General features: G+C 43.3%; 1 protein-coding gene and 1 long non-coding RNA gene across 2 annotated transcripts in view; one reads left to right on the top strand and one right to left on the bottom strand.

The window, feature by feature from the left end:
* Nucleotides 1-447, bottom strand: part of LOC141146585 (uncharacterized) — a 31,067-nt gene extending 30,620 nt beyond the window's left edge. Inside the window, exon 1 of the long non-coding RNA XR_012244965.1 lies at nt 311-447. This is a non-coding gene — a long non-coding RNA (uncharacterized lncRNA). The remainder of the gene's footprint in view (nt 1-310) is intronic.
* LRRC2 (leucine rich repeat containing 2) overlaps nt 1-26,194 on the top strand; it is a 462,509-nt gene that overhangs the window by 320 nt on the left and 435,995 nt on the right. The window lies entirely within an intron of this gene.

The following is a 26,194-nucleotide window of genomic DNA, read 5'->3' as shown; positions in this document are numbered from 1 at the left end:
ACAGCTACGTGACTTACTGTATGTTTTGCTTTATTGACTTTTATCAGCATGTCTATATTTTGGGAAGTGTTTTTCGACAAAAAAAAAAAATTCAATAACATTAATACTTTCAGCATTTCTGTGCCCAAGTTCAGAACAACATCTGCTCCTAGTCACCCTTTATCTAAATACCAGTCTGCTCAGTACAGCATGTTTTGTCGTGAATTGAGCAGCAGATGTTTGGGCAAAGCTCAACGCTGATTTATTTCCCATGGCAAATAGTTTGATTTCAAACTCTTATATTAATGCTGTTTATTTCATGCCTTCTTACCTTTCCCAAAGCGGCTTCATGCTTCATACTACTGAAATTCATTAGTAAAAGTGGTGCTTGGAGGTAGCATGTGCTCTGTAAAGCTGCAAAGCTTACATGTATAGCGCAGTACACATGATATTTGGGATCACTTTCACTTTCATGTATCTAGCAAGCTAACGAGTTGTTTCTTAAAGTGACACTGCAGGCAAACACTAAATATGTGCTTGACAAGGGCAGGACAAAGGGGAGAAGTAGGTTTGGGGGTAATAGTCATATGTGTGGCACAGAAATTAAGGGGTTGTGGTATGTGCCAAAGTAGAGCCAATTATTATGGCACACTGCAGCAAATTGAAAAGATTAATAGTGGTGAAAAATATGGCATTAAGTAAGAAATGCCTGGCATCAATGTGAGAGAAAATGTCCCTGCAACATTGGTGTCACTGGAAGAAAAAAAAGGCTGCTATACTGGTGTCACTGAAAGGAAAAAATGTTGCTCCATCTGTATCATTGGATGGAAAAATATTGCTTCTGCTCTGGTTGTGTCAGTCCAAGGATGACTGCCTTGGCATCCATGTCAGTGGTAAGAAAAATGAGGGGAGTAACTGCGCTACGGTGAAATACATCAACAATAACAATTATAGCCATGATTCATCTATGTAACACAAACACAGTGAGATTAAATGAGAAAAAAAGGGGGGGGGGTTGAATCGCACTAAAACAGATTGGTGATCATACACATCATCACCAAATCAAATATTTAGAACTAAGTTAAGAGTTGCCCTTTAGTGTATACATAATATACAAAACACATGCCAAATGAATAATCAATCAAAAAATAAAATGTTCAAAGTGATAATAAAAAGTCCATGTATAAAAAATAAATCACCCAAGTGATATAAAAGTATCCTAAAAAAGTTCCAAAAACATAAATTCTTGCTGTGACAAGAAAAAAACACGCTTGCTCCAACACTGAACCACGACCAATGGTTCAGAGACCTTATACCGAGATGGGACATCAAAGACTGCAGGGTCAGGCTAAAGGTGTTCACACTGACAGGTACTCAGACATCAGCCCACAGCATTGCAGATATGGTCATAGAAGGAAAAAAAGGCTCCATATAGTGTAAAATCATTGACATTATTGGATAAGTAAAAAGGTTAAACTCACATGTTAGTAGACAATAGTAGGTATGTAGTGTAGTCTGGAGCGCCGGCCGGAAGCTCACAGACAGCCCGTCCTACTGGAAACAACAGCAGCAATGGGAGGTGACGAGAACACGTCGCTCTGCCCCTACACTAAATGCCTACTATTGTCTACTAACATGTGAGTAGTCTTTGATGTCCCATCTCGGTATAAGGTCTCTGATCCATTGGTCGTGGTTCGAAGCAGTATTAACAAACAGCTTTCTCTGATCCTCTATAACGGGGGATCATGAGTTTCTGGTAAGCGGCCAGTCTGATTTCACGGTGGTGGAGCAAGCACGTTTTTTTCTTCTCACAGCAAGAATTTATGTTTTTTGGAACTTTTTTAAGATACTTTAATATCACTAGGGTGATTTATTTTTTATACATGGACTTTTTATTATCACTTGGAACATTTTATTTTTGGATTGATTATTCATTTGACATGTGTTTTGTATATTATGTATACACTAAAGGGGAACTCTTCACTTAGTTCTAAATATTTGGTTTGGTGATGATGTGTATGATCACCAATCTGTTTTAGCGCGATTCAACCCCCCCTTTTTTCTCATCCATGTGAGTGGGATGAAGGTGGGGAGGGGAGTTGGAATGCTGGAGTGAGGTACTCTTTGGGGTGAACTGAACTATAATGGGTCCTGTGTGGCTCTGTGGGAGTCTGAAGGGCTCTGAGCGAGGTAGGGAGGCTCAGAGTTGCTCCCTCAACCCTCAGATCAGTACTTATCTTTCCAGTTAAAAATGCAGAATTGCTAGTGCTGCTGGAAATACATAATAAGCAAAACAATAAAGCCAGGATAGAGGAACAAGAAAATTGTTAGTGCTGGTCTCAAAATAAGCAAATCCATACCAGTCCTGCAGAGCATGATGTGAGCATTAATGGCCACTTCTTGCCACCACTGTTTCCTTGCTGTCATACATCTCTTGGTACGGTGTGTCCCCCCCCCGCCCCCACGTTTGTGTACAAGCCTTGAAGCCTGTCCCCACCTCATGTCCTCACTGTAGTTTTGTTTTTGTAAATACAAATGGTGATCAATAGTTGCAGTATACCATGTGAGGCAAAAGTAGAGGTAAGGCAGACCTTAGGATAATCCATGCTCACTCTTCAGCAGGCGCCCATTCTTCCTGCTCATTTTCACCCACTGTAGGCTGCTACTGTAGGGAAGAGAGACATGAACCCTTCTCTCAGCAGATATTTCCATGGTCACTTCTGTCAATCACCAGAAGGCTGGAAAACTGAACCCACCTCCCAGAGAGCCAGTAAGATAAGTGAAAAGCTGGCAACTCTAGTCAAGAGCTTGCAAGTTCCCGACTATGGTGGATGAAATAAATAAATGCTTACTGTTTTACTTGCCCAAAAATTTGTAATGAGTTCAGCCAACCTTGTCCTTGTCAAGTGTCACATGAATGAGCAATTCATCTTGCAGGTTCAACAGATTGGCTTTTTATGTCACCTCTCTGCCTTCAGTCTCCTTTTTGGAGAGTGAGTTAGCATCATCACATCTGTCCAGTGAGCTGACTTATTAGAGATCCTAATGCAGGAAGTAGTGGAATGATCCAGCAGAGTTGTATGTTTTAGATACATATAGACAACTATTTAGTTGTATGCATGGAGTTTCATTTTAAGTCAAAGGACTCACCAACACTTCACTGTATTGTCTGTTTAGGTCTCCATTAATTTGCTTGCAGTTTTAACTAAGAGACAGCTTTATTAAAACTGGAGCAGTCAATGGGTTCCTGTAAGAAGTAGGAAACAATATAGGGTTAGGATTTTACCTCTGTACCCATGTTAGTTATTCTACTTCTCATAAATCAGCTATTTGATGAATATTTTAATAACATTTGTTTTTTGCATTAATATGTTTTATGAATTAGGTTAAATTGAGTTAAAAGAGATCTAAACCTAATCTCTGAAATCTCATTAACACCATAATGTAACTTCAAAGGTTGTTTTCAATATTTGTAAATCTGTAGCTTTCATTAAAATAATATCCGGTGATCCTGCCATAAAGGTCTCTTTTCCTTGCAGTTATAATACATCTGTTTCCCAGCTGTGCTGCTGCATTGTTACTCTGTCACATGAACCCTTGGATGAGACTACAAGCAGTCTCATACAAGTAATGACCACCTTAGTCACTATCAGGAAGCAGCTCAAGAGCAATGATGTGCAGGTGTTGTTGGAGCAAGTGCATATAGACAGAAGTAGGCAAAATAGGCTGGAGAAGATCTTAGGCTGGAGATGACTTTCACCACTTCAGCCCCGGAAGATTTTACCCCTTTCCTGACCAGAGCACTTTTGCAATTCGGCACTGCGTCGCTTTAACTGACAATTGCGCAGTCATGCGATGTTGTACTCAAACAAAATTGACGTCCTTTTTTTCCCACAAATAGGGCTTTCTTTTGGTGGTATTTGATCACCTCTGCGTTTTTTATTTTTTGCGATATAAACAAAAAAAGAGCGACAATTTTGAAAAAAAACGCAGTATTTTTTACATTTTGCTATACTAAATATCCCCCAAAAATATATATAAAAAAATTCTTCCTCAGTTTAGGCTGATATGTATTCTTCTACATATTTTTGGTAAAAAAAAAAAATCGCAATAAACTTATATTGATTGGTTTGCACAAAAGTTATAGCGTCTACAAAATAGGGGATAGTTTTATGGCATTTTTATTATTACTTTTTAATTTTATTAGTAATGGCGGCGATCTGAGATTTTTATCGTGACTGTGACATTATGGCAAACACATTGGACACTTTTGACACTGTTTTGGGACCATTGTCATTTATACAGCGATCAGTGCTATAAAAATGCACTGATTACTGTGTAAATGACACTGGCAGGGAAGGGGTTAATCACTAGGGGGCGATGAAGGGGTTAAGTATGTCCTAGGGAGTGATTCTAACGTGCGGGGAGGGGCTACCACTAACATGACAGTGATCACTGCTCCCGATCACAGGGAGAAGTGGATCTCTGTCATGACACAAGAAAATGCCTATTTAGGCGAAATGCGACGGTTTGTTACGCTGATCCCCTGGTTACTGTCTATTTTGAAGCGCTTGTTTTTATTCTGGAAAATGTAAGTGCAACTCTTATGTTTACACCAATAAATATTCCTTACGGAATTACGCTATGTGCCCTGTTCTTCCTCTCTTTTCTCTTTATGGTTGGGCTTATTTGCCCATTCGGTTTACCTGCTTTATCCATTATTTTGGAGTGTTTGCCTGAAGACCGTATCCACTTAGTGAGCCTGAATTCCCTGGTCATCCTGTAAAGCCTGTTTGACCCATCAGGTGTACACCTGTATGAGTCTATCCTTTGTGGTAAGCGACTGGTGCTTTTGGTGGTGGATCATCTATGTTACCTCTGTCACATTTTGGATGTTCACTCAGGAGTTCTGCGACTGTCAGCCATTTATGTTTTGAACTTCACCCTTTTGAAATACATTTGGGACTTGTCTGTGTCCCCCTCTGTTTTTTTTTTCTATTTACACCTTGGACATTAATTCTCACGGAACATGTGTCACTATTTATATTGCTTTTTTTCATATGTTAATTTTATTTTTGATACTGATCATTATTTGCTTAGTGCTGCAGATTTTCCATATATATCTCTGTCATGACACAAAGCAGAACTGGGAAATGCCTTGTTTACATAGGCATCTACCCGTTGTACCTCTCCACACCGCAATCGCGGGCCGCCGGAGAACATCGGGTTCCCAGGACCCAGGGGCATGCTCCCGTTGCGTGCAGGGTGCCCAAAAGGCAGCACATTTAAAGGGACGTACCTAGACACCCATTTGCCTGCCTGTGCTATTCTGCCGACATACATCTGTGTGTGGCGGTCAGCAAACGGTTAAAAGTATAATTTTTATATTTTACTTTTGTATGAAGTAAGCAAAAAAAATAGACCTTTTGTCAAGTTCTTAGTGCTATCTTTGTCCCCAAAGGGAGGACTTACCCCTCTAAACCTTGTCAGCACGACAGAAAGTTAAGGGAAATCTAAAAAATCAAAGTGCGAAGGAAAATCCTGCAACAGGCACACCTGTTTTGGAGACAACACTGTAAGCTGGAAATGTAGTTTACTTTAGAGCGATTTCCTCTGTTGTATCTTCAGAACAGGAAGCAAAGGCTAATCTGTTCTGTGGGACTCAAGCAGTAAAGAATAACCTGATAGTGGTTTTAACACTTCCCTACTCTATCTAATATGTAAAAAAAAAAAGTTGTTTAAACGATGGGAAATGTACAAGACAATCCATAGTAACAGGATTCAGCAGGTTTGTTCTCCTGTAGGGTACTGATGCCTGTAATTATTTCTTCTCAAGAGTATTGGCAGCTGTGATACAGTCATTAGTATGATATGGCAACATCATTTCAATATAGAGATAATATGGCACAATCCAGCCCATGTGCAGCACTGAACAAGACCCACTTACACTATGAACACTGTTTGTCAAAACAAGAGTAACATAGGAAACTCTTTACCCCCTTTAGTAACCACATTTTGTGTATTTATAGACAATTATAGCAAAGGAGGTTATAAGTTTGTGGACGGGTGAAAAATAATTCTTAAAGTGGACTAATAACCTACATAAAACAGGAGATTAAAGTGGAACCCTAGCTGATATTTAGTTTGCTAAAGCATTGTGTACTATAAATATTTTCAATTTTTTCATGAAATATCATTTTTATTTTCCATCCTTTTTTGTTCCTCTGTGCTGTCTACATGCACTTGCACTAGCATCTACTTCACATAATTGTTCTTGAGTGGCTTCATGACTATGAAAACAGTGAACCATGGCTGTGCAATGTGAGTCAGAATGGCTGCTTGTAGTCTTTATTAGGGATGGGCCGAACACCCCCCCCCCCCCCCCCCCCGGTTTGGTTCGCACCATAACACCTCGAACAGGCAAAAAGTTCTAGTGAACATGCAAACTCTATTAAAGTTGATGGGACAGGAACATGAAAAAAATCAAAGTCCTCATTTTAAAGGCTTATATGCAAGTTATTGCAATAAAAAGTGTATGGGAACCCAGGTACGGCCCCAGGGGACATAAATGCAAAAAAAAAAGTTTTTAAAGCGGAGTTCCACCCATAAACTGAACTTCCGCTTTAAATGTTGGTGACCCCCTGACATGCCACATTTGACATGTAATTTTTTTTTTTTTTTGGGGGGGGAGCTGGTACCCTTTTTTAGAGGCCCCCAGCTCCAACCTCCTCCCCTGGTGCCACGGCGCCAGAAGGAAGATCACCTCTCCCCCCTCCCTCCCTGCAATCTTCTGGGACATGTCACAGGTCCCATAAGATTGCCTGTCCATTCACAGTGTGCAGGGTGGCTCGCGCATGAGCTGTGAGCACCCACAGTTAGAATGCCGGTGCCACGGAGAAGAGGGGGAGGAGCGGGGCTTCGTGTACCCACATCTCTGGACCGTGTGACGGGTAGGTGTCTGGTTATTAGAAGTCAGCAGCTACACTTTTTGTAGATGCTGACTTTTAAAAGGGTGGAACTCCACTAGTAAATGATTGTTTTTTCAGGAGCAGTGATTTTAATGATGCTTAAAGTGACAGCTCTTATATAGGCAAGAGCAGGGCCACCTGCTGATGTAACATGATGACCCGCCCCCCTCTGACATCACATGACGTCACATGACATCATCAGGGGGTGGGGTCATCTGGTTACATCACCGGGTGACCCCGCCCTTTGCCTATATAGCAGCTGTCAAAGCGAAGAGACAGGAGGCCTCCCATGGAGGCGGGAGCTTTTTTCGTTTTTTCTATTTTTTGGGTTCGTCGGCGGACAATTTTTGACAATTCCTTTTTCTGTTTCTGCTGATCCCTAGTGCAATGCTTTACCAGCTCCAAAATAAACAACAAATGCACATTTTTTTACCTGCAAAAAAAATGTGCATTTGTTATTTTTTTCTAAAAAGTGAACTTATCCTTTAAGAAACAGTTGCTACTCACTAACAGAAAGTTATAACATAACTTTCCATAACAGAAACAGAACAAGAACTTTAATGGCAAGTCATCAGGCATACCACGATTTTATCCTCATCATTTTGTAGTTTTTATAACTATAAGATTTTTATAACTAAAAGATTTTTTCAAAAGTTGTATAACTATAAATTGCACAGGGAAAGGATATATAGTATGAATTAAATATATTTACTTATGTGAAAGACTTTTACACAGAAAGTGATGATATACTGTAATAATACATTATACAATTAAAATGTTTTTAAAGGCTCAAGGTTTTTTACCTTCATGCATAACACCCCCCCCCCAATACTTACCTGAGCCCCATCTCGATCCAGCAGTAGTGGGAGCCACTAGGGAAAGGAAGGGGCAGGGTTTGAGCCATGGCTCTGTGTGTGAATGGGCATGCAGAGCCGCGGCTCGGGAGTGAGCTCTGGGTACTTGTCAGGAGGGAGGGACCAGGAGCGCCAGCGGGGAACTTAAGAAGAGGATGATCCGGGCTGCTCTGCGCAAAACCACTGCATAGAGCAGGTAAGTATGACATGTTTGATATTTTTAAGAAAAAGAAACAAGACTTTACAATCACTTTAATTCTGTACAGTATTACTGTACTACACTACTGTAGGACCTTACATTGTAAACAATCTGGGGCAGAGGAAGAGAAGAATGGTTCTGGGTTCCATGTCACATGTGTAATATGGCAGTGCTATAAACAATATAGTAGATAAAATAATCTTTTTCTCTTAAAGTAAAACTGCAGCCATAAGCTACCTATAAGCATAAACATATTACTGATTGATTAACTCTGTTCCTGCAAACTAAATTGAAGGATGGGGTTGTTTAGCTAGCTACTGGCCTAGGCCCCCAAAACACTGCAGAGAGGGAGTGGATGCAGGGATGCAGTGGCATAGCTCAACTCCAGTCTTGCTTCCCTGGTGGTTCCAGATCTTATCCATAGGTGAGCGATGTGCCATGTATGAGGACCAAATAACGTTAGCCCAGTGAGTGTGGAGCCTGCCTGACTAATCCACTGCTAGGGCCACTGACATCACCTAATTCCAACCAAATCTGGCAGTTCTGACAATGCCGGTAAAGGTTTTGCGCTCTGCTTCTTTGAGGTCTAGTCCACTATCATGCTTAGGAGACATAAAAATTTGGTGATTCTCATTTTTAAAATGTTACTGAAAATCATTTAGTTTATTGGAAAAGTAAAGTTCAAATAACTACAATTTACAACCCTGGCATTAACATAAATCAGGCTCTATAAAACTATTTTCCACATGCTGGTATTAATACCATAGTTGCTAACATTCTCAAAACATTTTTAGGGACACTTTTTTGTCTGTAGGCAGAGTATTATTTTAATTAGGGGCAGGGCATTCATTTGTAGGCATGTTTGGTCAGAGTGGAAAAATGCAGTGCGCCGCAGCGACAAATAGACATGGTTTAAACTATGCTAAATATTGGGTGTGGCTTAAAGGGTGTGTGGTTAAATAGAGTCTGAGATGAAAGAGGGATGAAGGGAGAAGGAAGAGAGGTGTGGAGGGAGAGAGAGAAAGCGAGAAATAAAGAGAGAAAGAAAGAGAGGAAAAGGGACAGAAAAGGGAGAGAGAAAGAAAAAGAGAGAAAGGGGGACAGAAAAATAAAAAGAGGGAGAGAGAAAGGAAAAAAAGGGAGAGAGAGAGAGAGAAAAATAGAGAGGGAAAGAAAGAAAGAAAGAAAGAAAGAAAGAAAGAAAGAAAGAAAGAAAGAAAGAAAGAAAGAAAGAAAGAAAGAAGGAAAGAAAGAAGGAAAGAAAGAAAGAAAGAAAGAAAGAAAGAAAGAAAGAAAGAAAGAAAGAAAGAAAGAAAGAAAGAAAGAAAGAAAGAAAGAAAGAAAGAAAGAAAGAAAGAGTTAGAAAAAAAAGAGAAAGAGGGAGAGGGAAATAAAGAGAAAGAGGGAGAGAGAGAGAAAGAAAGAGAGAAAGGAAAAGAGAAAAAGGGAGAGAGAGAGAGAGAGAGAGAGAGAGAGAAAGAGGGAAAGAAAGAGAGAAAGAAAGAAAGAGAGAAAGAAAGAAAGAAAGAAAGAAAGAAAGAAAGAAAGAAAGAAAGAAAGAAAGAAAGAAAGAAAGAAAGAAAGAAAGAAAGAAAGAAAGAAAGAAAGAAAGAAAAGGAAGGTGGGAAAGAGGGAGAGAAAGGCAATAGCAATATGTGTATACAAGAAAGTTAAACAATCAGCAGATAAAGATACTTCAAACACCATCTCCCCAGGCAGATCCTATCAAACAGATGCAAGAGATGGTCAGAGAGTGTGCGAACATGATACAGGAGATGGTCAGAGAGTGTGCGGACATGCTACAGGAGATGGTCAGAGAGTGTGCGGACATGCTACAGGAGATGGTCAGAGACTGTGCGGACATGCTACAGGAGATGGTCAGAGAGTGTGCGGACATGCTACAGGAGAGGGTCAGACAGTGTGCGTACATGCTATAGGAGATGGTCAGAGACAGTGTGGACATGGTACAGGTGATGGTCAGAGAGTGTGCGGACATGCTACAGGAGATGGTCAGAGTGTGTTCGGACATGCTACAGGAGATGGTCAGAGAGTGTGCGGACATGATACAGGAGATGGTCAGAGAGTGTGCGGAGATGCTACAGGAGATGGTCAGAGAGTGTGCGGACATGATACAGGAGATGGTCAGAGACTGTGCGGACATGCTACAGGAGATGGTCAGAGATGGTGATGACATGCTACCACAGGTGAACTTCAGTGAGTTGTGCGGACATGATACAGGAGAGGGTCGGACATGATACAGGAGATGGTCAGAGAGTGTGCAGGCATGATACAAGAGACTGCAGACCTACTACAAGAGATGGGTTCAGAGATTGTGGACATGATAGAGATGATCAGAGAGTAAGAACACAGCTGACAGCACAGAGATGAGGAGCACCGCATGTGCAGTTCTAAAGTCGGCCGCGACCATGCTTTTACAGGCGGAAGCTACGGCCCTCTAGGACAAAGCCAATTTTCTGGGATTCTTCCTGGGACACGGTCAGACCGGGACATGGGTCTGAATTCCATGAATGTCCTGGGAAAATCAGGACTGTCGGCAACTATGCAATACTACAGTTCCTGCTCTATATAAGTTATAAAGGCAATGCCTGCTGAGGTGCTACAAGCTGCCCAACATTTTGAGGCCCAACTATTTTCAGCAGAAGTGTCTCATCTTCCATAGACATCCTAAAACAACAAGGGTCCATATGGTACCCTTCCATAAAGAGGAAGGGTACCATATGGACACCAGTTCCTGCTTGATTACACACTCAGACCTTTTTTAGTGCCACTCCCCCACTTAATATCCTAACACAGGGGCAGACTGGATATAGCCAAATACTGAACATAGCAGAGGCTGTACCAGAAACTAGCTAGGGGGCTCACATGCACTTCAGTTCCTTTTGTGTATGAAAAAATCAGCAGCACTTTAGCTATCATACACTATCAGCTTCATATTCTACAGTGTACATGGCTCCCTTTCCTGGGTACATCCAACCTTTTCACCTACTTGAAACTCACACATACAATACTCATTATACAAGCACATACAGTTTATCCCATTATGGTGATGCTAGAGAGGGGATCATAAAATCTAAAGTTTTTTTGGCCTTTGTGGAACAGATAAGGGGGGCGGCAGATGAGTCTATGGGGTTATTTTACTAAAGGCAAATATGCTGCAAGTGCACTTGCTTCAAAGCTTAATAAAGGAGGTAAAGCTTCACTTTGCAAAGAATACACAATCACACGCAGGGAAAATGTAGCACATCCCCTAAGGAGCCGCAGATGAACTGAACCCCTCCCACCCCCACTTTTGTACAGTCAGGCACACAGAATTTCCACTGGCACTCAAGAGACAGGGGACAGTCGTGCCTTTGTTTTTTGTTATTTATTGAGGGTTGAAAACTTGACTTTAACAAGACTTCAACAACAACTTCAGGGACATTCTTCCTATATACAGTCTCATTTGCAACACTGTTTGTAGATCCGACAGGCTCTCAGCAGTTTTGCCAACCGTCAGTATTTTTACTGGAAGCCAGTAAAAAACAGGCAATTTTCTCCTGCCAGTAAATGCCAGTAAAGGAAAAAGTTGCCAGTAAAAAATATGGCTCTGATATTCGGCCCAGTCCAGAGCCAGCTGAGACCATCCAAGTGCCTGCTACAGTGTGTTCGGGCAGCTCTGGTCGAGGCGGTGCCCGAGCATGTCTTGTGATGTCATGGTGCAAGGGAGTCAAGCAGAGCGGCCAGAGCCTCATGTGTGGGTCTGCAGGAAAGGAGCAGGGCAGGCCAGGAGTGGGACTGTCAGTGCTGTTTAGATTGGAGTGGACTGCAGGGACCACCTGGCTTGGAGAGAGACTGTCACTGTGACTCAGGAGGGGGACATGTCGTGCCGGTGAGAAGTCAGCATCATCTGTGCTGCTGCACACTTTTGTCGTTGTCACTGTGAGAGTCAACTTCATGTGTGTGTGTGCATTCCTATTCTAATTTCTTGCCCTCCCGAGTCCTGTCCCTGAGCTACTTACTATATCGAAAATAAAATAAGAAATATGTTTTTTGCCCTAATATCTACCTTAAATCACATTGCTAATTGCATATTGTACTTGTTTGTAGCCTAAATACTAAAATTTGAAATTAAAACTGTAATTTTGTAATTTTTGGATATGCCAGTAAAAACTTGGCTGTGCCAGAAAATTTTGGGTGTCGTGCCAGTAAATTTCAATCTGGTAGGTTGGCAACACAGGCTCTCAGTCAGATTTTAAGCAATCACGCATTACAGGCAGGAACCCGAGGCCACTTGATGTGTAGCAAAAGTACAGTGAAGCAGGTTTCACTTCTCCTCCTGTGGCTACTGATCCCAGCACCACCTCTTCAGGCACTGCCAACTGGCCTGGCTGCAGATGCCCTTTCACTAGCCCATCAGGCTAACACACCACACCAGTCCTCCAGACTGACTCTCCACCAGTCCAAGGATGTAAGGATAAAGACTTAAGCACACTGCTGTCTTCAGGGAAAAATGGCTACATGTAGCAGTCTCTCCCCTTCTAAATCCCCAGTAGTGCTGACCTGCTCCCACTGTCCTCTCTCTTGCTTCTGTGTCTCCAGGAAGGGCTTTCTCTGTGTGTTATAGCAGGATCCTTCCAGCAGGTAAGATCAGTGTTCATGATTCAACAATAAGAAAGAGATTGGGCAAAAATGGCATCCATGGGAGAGTTCCAAGGTCAAAGCCACTGCTGACCAAAAAGAACACAAAGGCTCATCTCACATTTACCAAAAAACATCTTGATTATCTCCAAGACTTTTAGGCAAATATTCTGTGGACTGATGAGACAAAAATGTAACTTTTTGGTAGGTGTGCGTCCTGTTACATCTGCGTCCTGTTGCATCTTACATCTACAGCATTTCATAAAAAGAACATCATACCAACAGTCAGACATGGTGGTGGTACCGTGATGGTCTGGTGCTGCTTTGCAGCTTCAGGACCTGGAAGACTTACCATAATTGATGGAACTATGAATTCTGAGCTCTACTAGAAAATCCTAAAGGAGAATGTCCAGCCATCAGCTTGACCTCAAGCTCAAGTGCACTTGGGTTACGCAGCAGGACAATGATCAGAAACACAACAGCCAGTCCATCTCCAAATGGTTAAAAGAAAAGCAAAATTTAGGTTTTGGAGTGGCCTAGTCAAAGCCCGGACTTAAATCCAATTGAGATGCTGTATCATGACCTTACACAGGCCATTCATGCTGGAAAACCTCCAATGTGGCTGAATTAAAACAATTCTTTAAAGAAGAATGGGCCAAAATTGCTCCACAGCAATGTGAAAGACTCATTGCCAGTTATCACAAATGCTTGATTGTAGTTGTTGCCACCAAGGGTGGCACAACCAGTTATTAGGTTTAGGAGGCAATAACTTTTTCACACAAAGCCATGCAGGTTTGGACAGCTTTTTTGCCTTAATAAATGAAACGATCATTTAAAAACTGCATTTTGTATTTACTCGGGTTATCTTTGTGTAATAATAAAATTTGTTTGATGATCTGAGTGTGACAAATATGCAAAAAAAAAAAATCAGAAAGGTGGCAAATACTTTTTCACACAACTGTATATATATATATACACACACATGCACAAATGCACACTATGCATCTCCTTTCCACTTGTTTTTCTTGCTATTTGCGGACAACTCCAGAGTACAATTGAGCCTAGGTTCACATTGGATCGATTTGGCATGCGATTTGACATGCCAAATTGGCGGCAATTGCCGACAATGGTACCATCAACTGCATTTGCGGTGCCGCACCGATTCCCAAAAGTAGTTTCTGGTGACTTCAGGGTGAGATTTCCATAGACATCTGTGCAGCCCGCACAGCTGTCTCTGAAATCGCCCCCGAAGTTCATCTGAACTCGCATGATTTCATTCCCACTGTCAATGTGAACCTTGGCTTAAATTGTGTTCTAGTAGCATTAATTAAACTCTACGACATTCAGCTGAAGTAAGAGCTAACTTGTAACTTCTATTAACACCGCCACGCTATTATTCGAGTTTGCTAATGAAAAGTCGATTAAAACAAACTAATTTGTTTGTACTTCATCATTGCTAAGGATTATCATTATAATACAAGATTATACTACATTAACACATTATTGTTGTCATGGCTTCTCTCTGACAACTGGATAAAACAAAACTAAAGTTTTACTATTCATTACAAGCAAAGATGAAAAGAATGCTTAATACTTACAGCTTACAAATAAGTAATTATTTAAGATCTAAGATAAAAGTTATATTGAATGTGAGATATATTCTGCTTCATAAATAGGACTTTCTCTAAAAGAACTCACTCATTAAGAAATGTTAGCATTATCTCTTAAAACAGTTTTATGTTCCTCGTGTATTATGGGCATTTAACAAGCTTTGGAAATTGAGTGTGTTGTTATCAATAGCTTAACATAACGGAAAGTCCTGCAAGATGTACTTTCTGAAATAAATCTAATAGCCAGCTTTATTTATATGTGGAACAACCAGGAGATTAGTCTTTCTTTCAAAAGCAGGTCTTGCTAATATATGATTCCTTGGTTAATTACAAAAGTAGAATGATTGATAATAAAACATAGGGATGAAAGGTCATTCATGTCAGGACTTCCATTGGGCTTATATATTTATCTTCACAGCGTTAGCAATAAAATTCTCTAGATATATCTTAGGCACAACAGCACAACCATACAATATTGCAATTTTGCTTTTAAATGTTCAGTAAGTAATAGTTCTCTTGCTCAGTGTGTTAATATGCAGTGGTGGCCGCTCCATTAGGGGGGCAGGGGCGCCGCCCCCCTAATCCATGCGCCCAGCCCCTAATCTACATGCAGGGCGCCTGGCGCATGGATTTCAATTTTTTTTTTTTGAAGCACATGATTAAAGCCTGAGGCTCTAATTGGCTTCAAAAAAGGATGGGCTCGGGGCGCAGAGCACTGCACCCTGAGCCTACCTAGTTGTGTAACAATAGCAAATTATTATTCGCTATTGTCTTCCTGCTTTTCCTTTCGGCCAATCAGGAAGCGGGTCTTAAGACCCGATTGGCCGAGAGGAGAAGCGACCCTATTGGCTGTCGAGGAGGAAGCCACTGAGGAAGAGGAGACGCAGGGTGAAGCCGCCGAGGAGGATGAGAAGCAGGAAGAAGCCGAAGCTGCCTGTGACCTAGATGGAGTAAGTGCGGGGCTGGTGGGTGGACGAGCGAGCGACTAGGTGGGGGTGGGGGGTTTAACTGATAGACAGACCGAACGAACGGAGGGCTGGGGGTGGTGGTTGTTTTGCTTGCTGCTCCTCCTCCCAAAAATGGAGCATGAGTCGCCACTGTTAATATAGTAAACTGAACTCTCGATTTTCAAAATATTCTACAGACAAAGAGGATATCAAAATAAATTAGGGGTGATTGAATAGATCAATGTATCCGAGCTTTTGGTCAGTTGTCTACAATTATCAAAGCCTTTGTTTTGTTAAGGTATTGCCCATATTATCAAGGCCAGATTTACCATTAGGCACAGTAGGCTTGTACCTATAGGTGGCTAAGGGAAAGTTTTCTGTTCCTGGGTATCCTGTTACAATTATCGTTTCTGTCTTCTCAAAAAATAAATGTACTTTCTATAAGATTATGTAGATAGGGTCTTGTTTTGGGTGCCAAAATGAAGTGCCTACAGGATGATTTTACCTAAAGCCAAAACTCTTTATTTTTTGGGTTTTGAATAGAGAGATATTCACCAAGTCTCTTCAATACATATAAAACGAAACATCTATGTCCACATTTTAATAGGAGGCTTCCATTAATACTTTGAGTTATGCTTAATACTGAGTACTATTTGATATTTACTTTGTTGATATATACATTTTAGCTTTGGAATGCTAATGTTAATGTATTTATTCTAGTGTATTTATAATGGAGTCATTAAAAGACAAAATATATTTTTCAAATGCATAGCCATTGTACTGCACAATTTCATATAATGTTGTCCATTTTAGTCCATTCAAGATATTCTATAGAATTAAGATATAGTTTCACGTGATCTTGTATGCATTAGCTCTTATGGAAACATCCTACGTATGTTTATCCTAAACAAATGTATTTTCAGGTCTACTTTAATTTGATCTCTTTTATAAACACACATTTTTATTTGTTTCTGACCATAACACTCCTTTGAGGGATAATTCCAAAGATATACTACTGTTCTACAGACATAATAATATTTTATCTCTCATGATTTCTCCTACAATAATATTTGTATATGTTTTGGATACTGTATATATCATTACTTTTATTGTTAAATTACATTTTTTATTTGACTTATCCCTGATGAAGAGGGACTTGTACAACTTCCAAGACACACTGGGGTTGATTTACTAAAACTGGAACATGCAGCTGTGCAGAGAAATCAATCAGCTTCCAGGGTTTATTGTCAAAGCTTAACCACTTGCCAGCCACCTGCCGCAGATGTACTGCGGCAAGGTGGCTCGGCTGTGCAAATCGCCTTTTTGGTATGGTATGCACTAGCTTTCATGTAACAAAATAGGTAAAAAGCCAAGGGGGGTGAATACTTTTGCAAGGCACTGTATTAGTGCAGCACAAAGCGGAATGAGAAAGCCTTCAATAACCAGCTCTAAGCGAAGGCAGAGTTGGAATGCTAATAGATACAGTACCTGAGTGGTGGAGCACAGAACAATTTTGTTAAAACCCCACAATAAGTAATCATTTACTCCAGGTTCTGACTCCAATAGGTAGTGTGGAGGGGTATTTAAAAAGATCAGTTGTGTGGGGGCATGTCCAAGATGGAGAGGTGAGCAGACACTTCCTGCTCGAGCTCCGCTGGGTTTCTTTAATTCACCTGGATCCGAGTGGTGTATCACCCTCCACATAGCTCCAGCAGCTCCTGGATGCGGCAGAGATCCTCAAGGGCAACAGCAGGTGGGGGAAAAAGGCTCCATTTCCCATTGCTAGTGGAGAAGCTGCCATCCCTCCCCTCTGCACACGTGGAAGTCCGCGCCATATGAGCCACACACAAGGCCTCCCAAACAGCTCCGATGGAGGCGCCTGACTCCCGACCCCCGTGGTTGGCGGAGGTAATGGTGGCCATAGCCACATGTCAGGCTGATGACCAAAATAGAAGCAGTCCAGATGGATGTTGGCCTGCTGAGGCAGGATATGGACAAGCTGCGGTCCAGGGTGGCTGAAACGGAGTAAAGGCTCAGTACTGTGGAGGACGAGATGCTCAAACATTCTGCGGCCGTCCGCACGCTCCAGACCAGAGTTAAGGAATACAGAGCGAAGGATGCCAAGAACAGGAGCAGGAGGAACAACCTCCGCATCATGGGTTTGGCTGAGATTGCGGAGGGAAATCACCTGACCACCTTCGTGGAAGATATGCTGCGCTCCCTTCTCCCTGAGGTGCGATTGTCTCCCCACTATGCAGTAGAAAGGGAACACTGCGTCCCTCCAAAACCAGGACCCCCGGGAAGCCCACTGAGGACATTTATATTCTGGGTACTGAACTTCCAAGACAGGGACGAAATGCTCCGTGCGCCCCGGGCTCTAGGGAGCCTCCGGTATCAGAACTGCAAACTCCTGATATTCCCTGACTATTCTGTGGAGACGCAGAAGCTCCGGAAATCATTTGACCAGGTAAAAGCTGCAATATACGCTATAGTGTGTTATTTCCAGCACGCCTGAGAGTCCAGGATGGGGAATCGTCTCAATTTTTTAACACGCCTCGTAAAGCTTCCACATTGCTGGAGTCCCTACCACGTTCCCACTAAAGGATGACACCATGAGTTATACTTGCCTAAGTTACATGCGACTCTGATGACCTCCACTTGATATGTCTACACCAGGGACACTAAGCTCTCCTCCTTCCATAGAGCCATGCAGCCCAGATGCATGCCACTTCCACCTTTGGCGGAGCATTTACTCCCCATACTTGCTGCAGGGCCTGGTCTATGGAACTTGATCCCTGGACCACACTCCTTTCTACTGAGATGGTGCCCTTCCCTCCTGATTGCTTAGAGGGATCCCAGGAGAATACAGAGGCAATCTCAAGAAGACCTAGGGTGGGTTGCCAGAGAGGCATTGTTGCACCTGTTGTGCCATGTTACAGTTACTAAAGCAACACAAGAATGTACCCCTGACATTGTCAGGAGAACTGAATGGTGACTTCCTAATGAATATTTACTGAAGGAATGATGTCATCTACCATGCAGACCTACAAGCCGTGGCTCATGCCATACTTCCTGTTTACCGAGGGAGATGCTGAGAAATGCCTTTTCTTCTTCAATTTTTTTTCTTTTATTTTCATTTTTCCCTGGTTTGAACTGGCTCCCCCCCCCCCCCGGCTCACTTTCTACCCCAGCGGAAGCCACAGAGCGGGGAGCCCATATGTTCGTCTGAACCCCCCAGCAACTTTCCGAAGGGGTTGAGCTAGCTGCTTGCACAGGCCCCCTACTTGGCGGCCGGCGTGCCGACATGGGTTATGGGTTGAAGGCCCTCCTCAGTTTTAGGGGGATGGGTGGGGTGGGGGGGAGTTGTGACACTACACGGGCTGATCAGTTCCTATGTATATGGAATGTTTTTAGTTTTGGTAAGTTTCATTTGAATGTTAAAATTGATGTTTCAGCATTGCACTGCCTTTACGTTTACTCTCCCCGGGTCTGGGGACTTGATCCAGGGGCCATATTGTGTTATGATCCTATCCCACATGTTGACAGTGGCTCCCATGTTGGCCCTTAATATTTTATCGTGGAACACTTGGGGGATGAATCCACCTACCAAGCACTCCCTGGTGTTCCAATTTATTAAAACCTACAACCCACACATATGCGTGCTCCAGGAAACACACCTGGTTGGCAGTAGAATTCTTTCCCTCAAGAAACCCTGGGTGGGATACCACTACCACTCCACTCATTCTATCTTTGCCAGGGGGGTTAGTATCCTGGTACTTAAGACACTCTTGTTCAGGCTCCTGGATCTGGCCCTAGATCCGGATGGTAGATATGTTGTAATCAATGTCAAGATCCATTCGTTAACTTGGACCATTGTGGGTCTATATCTGCCGCCATCGGCCTCCTTACTACAATTGAACCAAATCACCAGTAAAATAGCTGAGTTTGCTCCAGATAACACTGTTATTTTAGGGGACTTTAACCTAATCCCTGACTCGGACATGGACAGGATGACACCAGTGACTCAGTCCGGCTCCGGACTCCTGGGCTGGGTGGACACATACGGACTGACTGACGTTTGGAGGTGGAGACACCCCCAGACGCAGGCTTTCACATGTCACTTGGCATCACACAGGACCTTTTCCCGTATAGATCTGGTCTTTGCAGGATCCCCTGTCCTGTCGAGAGTCACGGACATTAAAATTCTTCCTAGGGGGATTTCAGACCACGCACCGCTGCTTCTGAGTCTGGACCTCTCGGTTGCTCCGACGGATAGGATGTGGAGACTATCCAGGTTCTGGATCTTGGACGCAGCGGTGGACATCCAATTCAGGATGGAGATGGCTGGATACTGGGCAGTTAACCCTGGTTCGGCTGATGCCATGATTGTGTGGGATGCTAGTGGCCAACACAAGGGGCCACTACAAGACCATCATTGCCAGGATCCACCAGGAACGTAGGGCAGACTTGACAAAGGCTGAACAGGAGGCAGCTAGCGAAGAGGCACTTTATGTTAGATACTGGGCCGGGACCCCGCTATTACGCCCAGTTGCAACTCCTGACCAAAGAGACTATCCATCTTCGCACTTCTCTTACACAGAAGCGACTACTGGCTCAATCCCAGAGGATCTTTGAGCAGGGAGAGAGATCAGGGAGACTGCTGGCCTGGCTCTCCAGGGAGCAAATGGGGGGATTAGTGTACCACACATCTTAGGCCCTACAGGCAATCTAATTTACTGCCCGGATGGGATCAATAGATGCTTTGTGGAATTCTACCAATCCCTGTACAGCACTAGGGCAGACTATAGAGAGGAAGACCTGATGGCCTACCTAGAGGACATTGATATACCAGTACTCACACCCACTTACCGCAACAACCTTGATGCCCCCATCACAGCTACAGAAATCCTTAAGGCACTTAAGACCATGCAGTTGGGTAAAACACCGGGACCGGATGATATCCCCATACAGTTTTACAAATATTACACTGAAGAGCTCGCCACCAGACTACACACCCTATTTGCTGACTCAGCGTCTTTGGCAGAACTCTCTGACACAATGAGGGAGGCAGTCATAGTAGTGATCCCCAAACCAGGGAAGAACCCATCCTTATGCTTCTCATATCGTCCTATATCCCTGTTGAATGTAGATGCCAAGTTTTTAGCAAAAATACTGTCCATCAGGCTCAACACAGTAATAACCACACTGATACACCCAGACCAGGCAGGTTTTATTCCAGGACGGGGCATGGACATTGACATCAGACAGCTCCTGACGCACATTGATATAACTCGCATGGGATCACCAGGAGTGGTGGCCTCACTCAAAGCGGAGAAGGCTTTCGAATCTGTCGAGTGGGGCTACCTACGGAAGGTTCTATCTAGATTCGGGTTCGGCCCCAGCTCAGAGGAATGTTTGAGGGCTAAAGATAGGCCCGATCAAGGAAAAATTATCACTATATGCGGATGATGCCCACTTATATCTGGCTGACGCCTCGTCCTCCCTTCAGGCTGCATTGTCCCTGTTTAATCAATTTGGCCACTACTCTGGCGACAACTGGGACAAACTGGGACAAATCGGTTCAGTTCCTGTTGCACCTCACAGTTCCTCGCATACGCTGCTGGGTAGGGGTAGAGGAATTAGTTTACCTAGGCATTAAAATTAGTAATAGAATGGAAGACTATGTGGGAAACAACATACACCCTCTTATGGCACAACTGGCGGCGAAATGTGTGGCATGGCGTTCGCTCCCCCTTACACCTGTAGGCAGGGTGAACCTGCTGAAAATGATCTACCTACCTAAGTACCTATATTTCTTTATGAATACCCCGTTACACATACCCAAATCCTTTGTTACGAAACTGGAGGGACTTCCAATCTCCTTTGTGTGGGCTGGCAGACCCCCCCACAGTCGCGAAGCAGGTATTGTACCTCCCTATGTCGGGAGGAGGCCTGGCTCTCCCAAACTTCCAAATGTACTACTGGGCAGCCGTCCTTATCACAGTACGTTGGTGGTTCGCACGGCCCAAACAAAACCCATCTACCACTTTGGAGGCAGCTATTCTGGGCTCCTATGCAGCCATAAGCAACCTGGTATTCAGGGGCCTGAAGGCCAGTCCCCTTATGACATCTCTCATGCAGACCACGGTAAAGGTGTGGCAGGAAGCCAGGACGGTTTATAGACAGTACACCCATGTTTCTCCACACATGCCCTTGTGGGGTAATGCTATGCTACCACATTTAAACAGTATTCCGAAACTCTCGGGCCAAAAAGGGGATCACCACTATGAAGCTTATAGTACTTGACGGCAAACTCATGACCTTTTCAGAACTTAGAAGACTCTACTCACTACCAGCCACTTTTAGGTTCAGATATTGGCAGCTGAGACACGCCTTTGTCAGGATACCCCTGACCCTAGAGTCAGACTATAGCGAGCGTCTCCTGACCTCCAGTGTAATGGGGAAGCCTCTTTCCTCCATATATATTCCCACCATGATAAAGATAGATTCGCACAACATAAGTTCTTACATAGGGCCTATCCTTTGGTGTCCCCCCTTCCCCACTTTGCCCCCCCTCTCCCCCATTCTCTTCTTACCCCCCCACCCCCTACGTTTCTTCATGCTGCCCATTTTTTGCTCCTCGATTGATAGGATTAAAGGTATATGAGTCCTGCAATGATAGTGGTTGGAAGCATTTGCCAAAACCAAAGCGGGGATTGACACACCTGGGATTGATACTGTTTTGCTGTGAGGTGACTCCTGTAGGGAAAAATGATCTACTGATGTCTTTACCTGTACATTATTGTAACACTGTAAACTGTATACTCTGTAATGCTGAATTGTCTAATAAAATCTACTGTTAAAAGAAAAAAAAAAGATCAGTTGTAAATGTGCACAGAGACAAGAAAAAAACTAGACACCAGGAAGATAGAAAGTAATTTTACTCATACTAGCTAAATAAATCCTCACTATGCCACTGCTTGCAGGTCTTGAAAGTCCAAGGTGTTTTTCTGAGGGGCTGCTGTATGATTGAATCTTTTTTTTTTCCTTTTTTGGAAAATAGAAAACATTCTTCCTTTTTTGACATTGGCCTCTCACCTGGACCAAGATGAGAAGTTTATATGTTTACTTTGGTGTTGTCACATTCTTTAAAATATACTATATTGTTTATTTTTTTTTTTTTTTTTCCTTTCAAAGTATTTTATTGTATTTTCAGGAAACAGCTTACTAGTCATCAGCATTAAATGAGGGAGTACACAGCAGGAAAATTCGTACCCCCTTGGGGTTACAATTCAAACTTGTGACAATAGGTATGAGTAAGTCTCTGGACTGTGACATTACAGTAATACCTTCCTAGTCCAAAGTTCGTTCACGTAAACCATAGAACCCTGAGATTTGAACTGGTTGAGAGAAGGGGAGGGAGGAGAGACCGACAGCACCCCGAATGGGAACACACTGTGCCTGAACGGAGCTCTCCAACCTATCCCCATCCCCCCCTTAGTAGATATAAAAAGTTTCTTGGCATCTAACAAGGCAAAAAAACCTACGTCGTGTGCTTCCCTTGGGGGTTTGACCCCCAGGGTTCCCTACTACGGCATGAAAAAAAAAAAAAAAAACAGACAACACATCATCTTGTTAAATCAACCAGATAATTAATATAAGAAAGGAAAAGAAAAAGAGTAGAGATGAGAGGGGGGAGAGAAAGAGAGAGAGAAAAGAGTAGTCGAAAGCCAATCCACGGGAGGACTCTCCACCGACCCCGAGACAGCCAGACGCATCATGGTTGAACCCCTGGACTCAGGGAAATGCCTATGAAATTGGCCCAGGGTTCCCAAATAGCTTCAAATTTCTCTTTGGTGTTGTTCAGGGTACTGGCAAGCTTCTCCTGGGCCATGATCCAAGAGATTTTGCGGATAGCCGCTTTGAAGGGCACCCTGGGTTGTTTCCATGCCTTAGCAATAGATAGCTTCGCTCCCAGCAAAATGAAATGTATCAATTTATATGCCAGTTTGGGTGTTTTAGGTGAGTGATCGTTTAATAGAGCTAAGGCGGGGGACCTCGGGATCTGGGCTCCGGTAACTTTCTTAATCATGCGGAAAATCCTGCTCCAGAAAGGCCTCAATCGTGGACATTCCCAGAATATATGTGCCAGGGAGCCCCTGAGCAGACAGCCCCTAAAACAACTGGGGTCCGTGGAGGGGAACATTTTGGCCAGTCTCTCCGGTGGGAGATACCATCTTGTGATAACCTTCACGCTGGATTCAACCAGAGAGATGTTCAAAATGCTCTTGTATGCTCTACTAAAGGCGACCCTCCACTTCTCTAGGGTCCACTCCAAGGAAAGGTCTGACTCCCAAGCTGTCATGTATGAGGTCTTGGCGGATTGACTAGAGAGTGACTGATAGATGATGGAGATTCCACCCCTCTGCTCCGAAGCCTGACCGCACCATATTTCATATGGGGTGAATGCGTGGTTTGAAGAATTGTCTTTTCCCATCTGAGTGAGGAAGTGTCTGATCTGCTGGAAACGAAAGTTCTCGGAGTTAGGCATTTCTAGTTGACTCACACAGAAGGCCCTGGTGATAGGCCCCATTGATGTGAAGTAGTGTCCAATCCGGTACATCCCCTTGTTCAACCACCAGCGGAATGCTTTAATGTCAGTTCCCGGGGGAAAGTCAGGGTTATTGAAGATGTGAGCCAGGGGGTGTCTGTAGGAAGTTATGAATTGAAGGTTTCTCAGAGAATCCCATAATTGAAAGGATTGTGAGAGGATAGGGGATAAAATGGGGGGACATTTTTTGGGGGGGACCCATAGAAGAAAGTCGATAGTGAAAGAAGGGACTGCCTGTCTCTCAATCAGTATCCAATCTGGTCTTTCAGCCTTCGCGTATACCGTCGAGATCTGGGCTAGCCTGGCTGATTGGTAATACCAAAATAGCTGCGGGAGGCCTAAACCCCCTTGTGTTCTGTTTAAGTATAATGTGCTCTGTTGAAGTCTGTACCCTTTCCCTCCCCAAATGAATTTTATTATTTTCCTTTGGAATGCTTTCAAGTGCTCTTTACTGATGCTTATTGGAATGGCTCTAAAGAGGTAGAGGATTCTGGGGAGTAAAGTCATCTTGACTGCATGAATCCTCCCCAACCAGGATAAACCCCCTTTGGCCCATTTGGATAAGTCTGTCTCCAGTTTGCGGTATGTGTGAGGAAAGTTAGTTGCATAAAGGAGTTCTGTCTTAGCTGTGAGCCTTATCCCCAAATAATCAATGTATGAGTCACTCCATTTGAATTCAAAGGCACTCTGCAGGGATGCTAATATGGATGGGTTAAGGGAGATGTTTAGGGCTGAAGATTTGGCATAATTGACCTTCAGTCCAGAGATCTTCGAGAAGTCTTTCAGGAGTTTGCAGAGGTTTGGAAGGGTGGTGGTTGGGGACGTGATAAAAAGGAGCATATCGTCCGCAAACAATCCACATTTGTGGACCTGGTCACCACAGGCAACCCCTTGAATGTTGGGATCTGCTCTAATTGCTATTGCTAACGTTTCGATAGCGATAGCAAAAAGTAGGGGGGAGAGTGGGCATCCCTGCCTAGTGCCTCTTGCAATGGATAGGGGTTTAGAGTATTGACCTTGCAAACGAATCACCGCTTGAGGGGAGGAGTATAGTGATTTTAGAGTCCCTAAGAAGTTGGGTCCGAATCCCCACTTCTCCAATATGGAGAAAAGGTAAGGCCATTCGATCGAGTCGAAAGCTTTGTGGAGATCCAGCGAGAGGATCAAACCTTCTTGTTTCGGCCCCCCCTCCCAGTTAGATTGTAGAATGGATACTATATCTATTGCTCTCCTAATTTGGTCGGGACCTTGCCTACCAGGTATAAAGCCAACCTGGTCCTTGTGTATATAGAGGTTGATGAAAGAGGAAAGGCGGTTGGCTAGAATTTTAGTAAGAATTTTGAGATCGTTGTTAATTAAAGATATGGGCCTGTAGTTCTCAACTTCCTCATGGTTTTTGTTGGGTTTGGGGATCACTGAGATAAATGCTGTGTTAAGTTGGGTTTCAATGGGGGATCCTGACTTTTTGGAGTTAAAGAACTTTGCCAGGTACGGGGCTAGGATAGTGCTATATTCCTTATAGTAGGGGACTGAGAGGCCGTCTGGCCCAGGGGCGGAGCCAGATTTAAGACCTTTAATTACCTCCCTAATTTCGGCCTCCGAAATGGGAGCTTCCATTAAGTCTTTACATTCTCTTGAGAGTGAGGGAAGTTGTAGATTCAGAAGGAACTCATTATCTAAGGGGCCTTTATCCGATTGGGGTGGGTTGTAAAGATTAGCATAAAAATCGTGGAAAGCAGACATAATACTGGTCGGATTTGCTGTTGGGGGTTGACCTGCTATCCTCAATTTGGGGAAGGTGAGGGAGCGAAATTTAGGTGAGAGTTTAGATGCCAACATTGAGCCGAATCTATCCTTGTGGCAGTAAAATTTGGCTCCACACCATCTAAGATTTTTCTCTGCTTTAGCCGTTAAAGCGAGATTCAGCTCAAGTCTGGTGGCGTCAAGTTTGCTTAGAAGGGTCCTGGACGGGTGTCGTTTGTGTTCCGCTTTTAGTTGGAGGAAGGATTTTTCGAGTCTTTGGATCTCGATCAATCGCTCCTTCTTAAATTTGGTCGCTAACCTAATTATAACTCCTCGAATAGTTGCCTTGTGGGCAGCCCACAGGGTTTCGGGTGATATGTTCTCCACATCATTTAAGAGGAAGTATTCTTTGATAGATTTTGCTATTTCTTGTACCAGACTAGGATCAGCTAAAAGGGATTCGTTTAGTCGCCAAAAGAAGCCTCCTAGCCCAGACAGAACATTTCTCAAGGTAAGAAGAACCAATGAATGATCCGACCATGTGGTGTCTAGTATTGCTGCCTTAGTGAACAAGGGAATGAGGGCTGTCTGGGTGAGGATGTGGTCAATTCTAGCGTAAGACTGGTGGGGAGCAGAAAAGTGCAT

Source organism: Aquarana catesbeiana, linkage group LG01, assembly GCF_042186555.1.
Source record: "Aquarana catesbeiana isolate 2022-GZ linkage group LG01, ASM4218655v1, whole genome shotgun sequence".
Lineage (NCBI taxonomy): Eukaryota > Metazoa > Chordata > Amphibia > Anura > Ranidae > Aquarana > Aquarana catesbeiana.
Note: the sequence above shows the minus strand (reverse complement) of the source record. Positions and strands in the feature narration are given on the sequence as shown.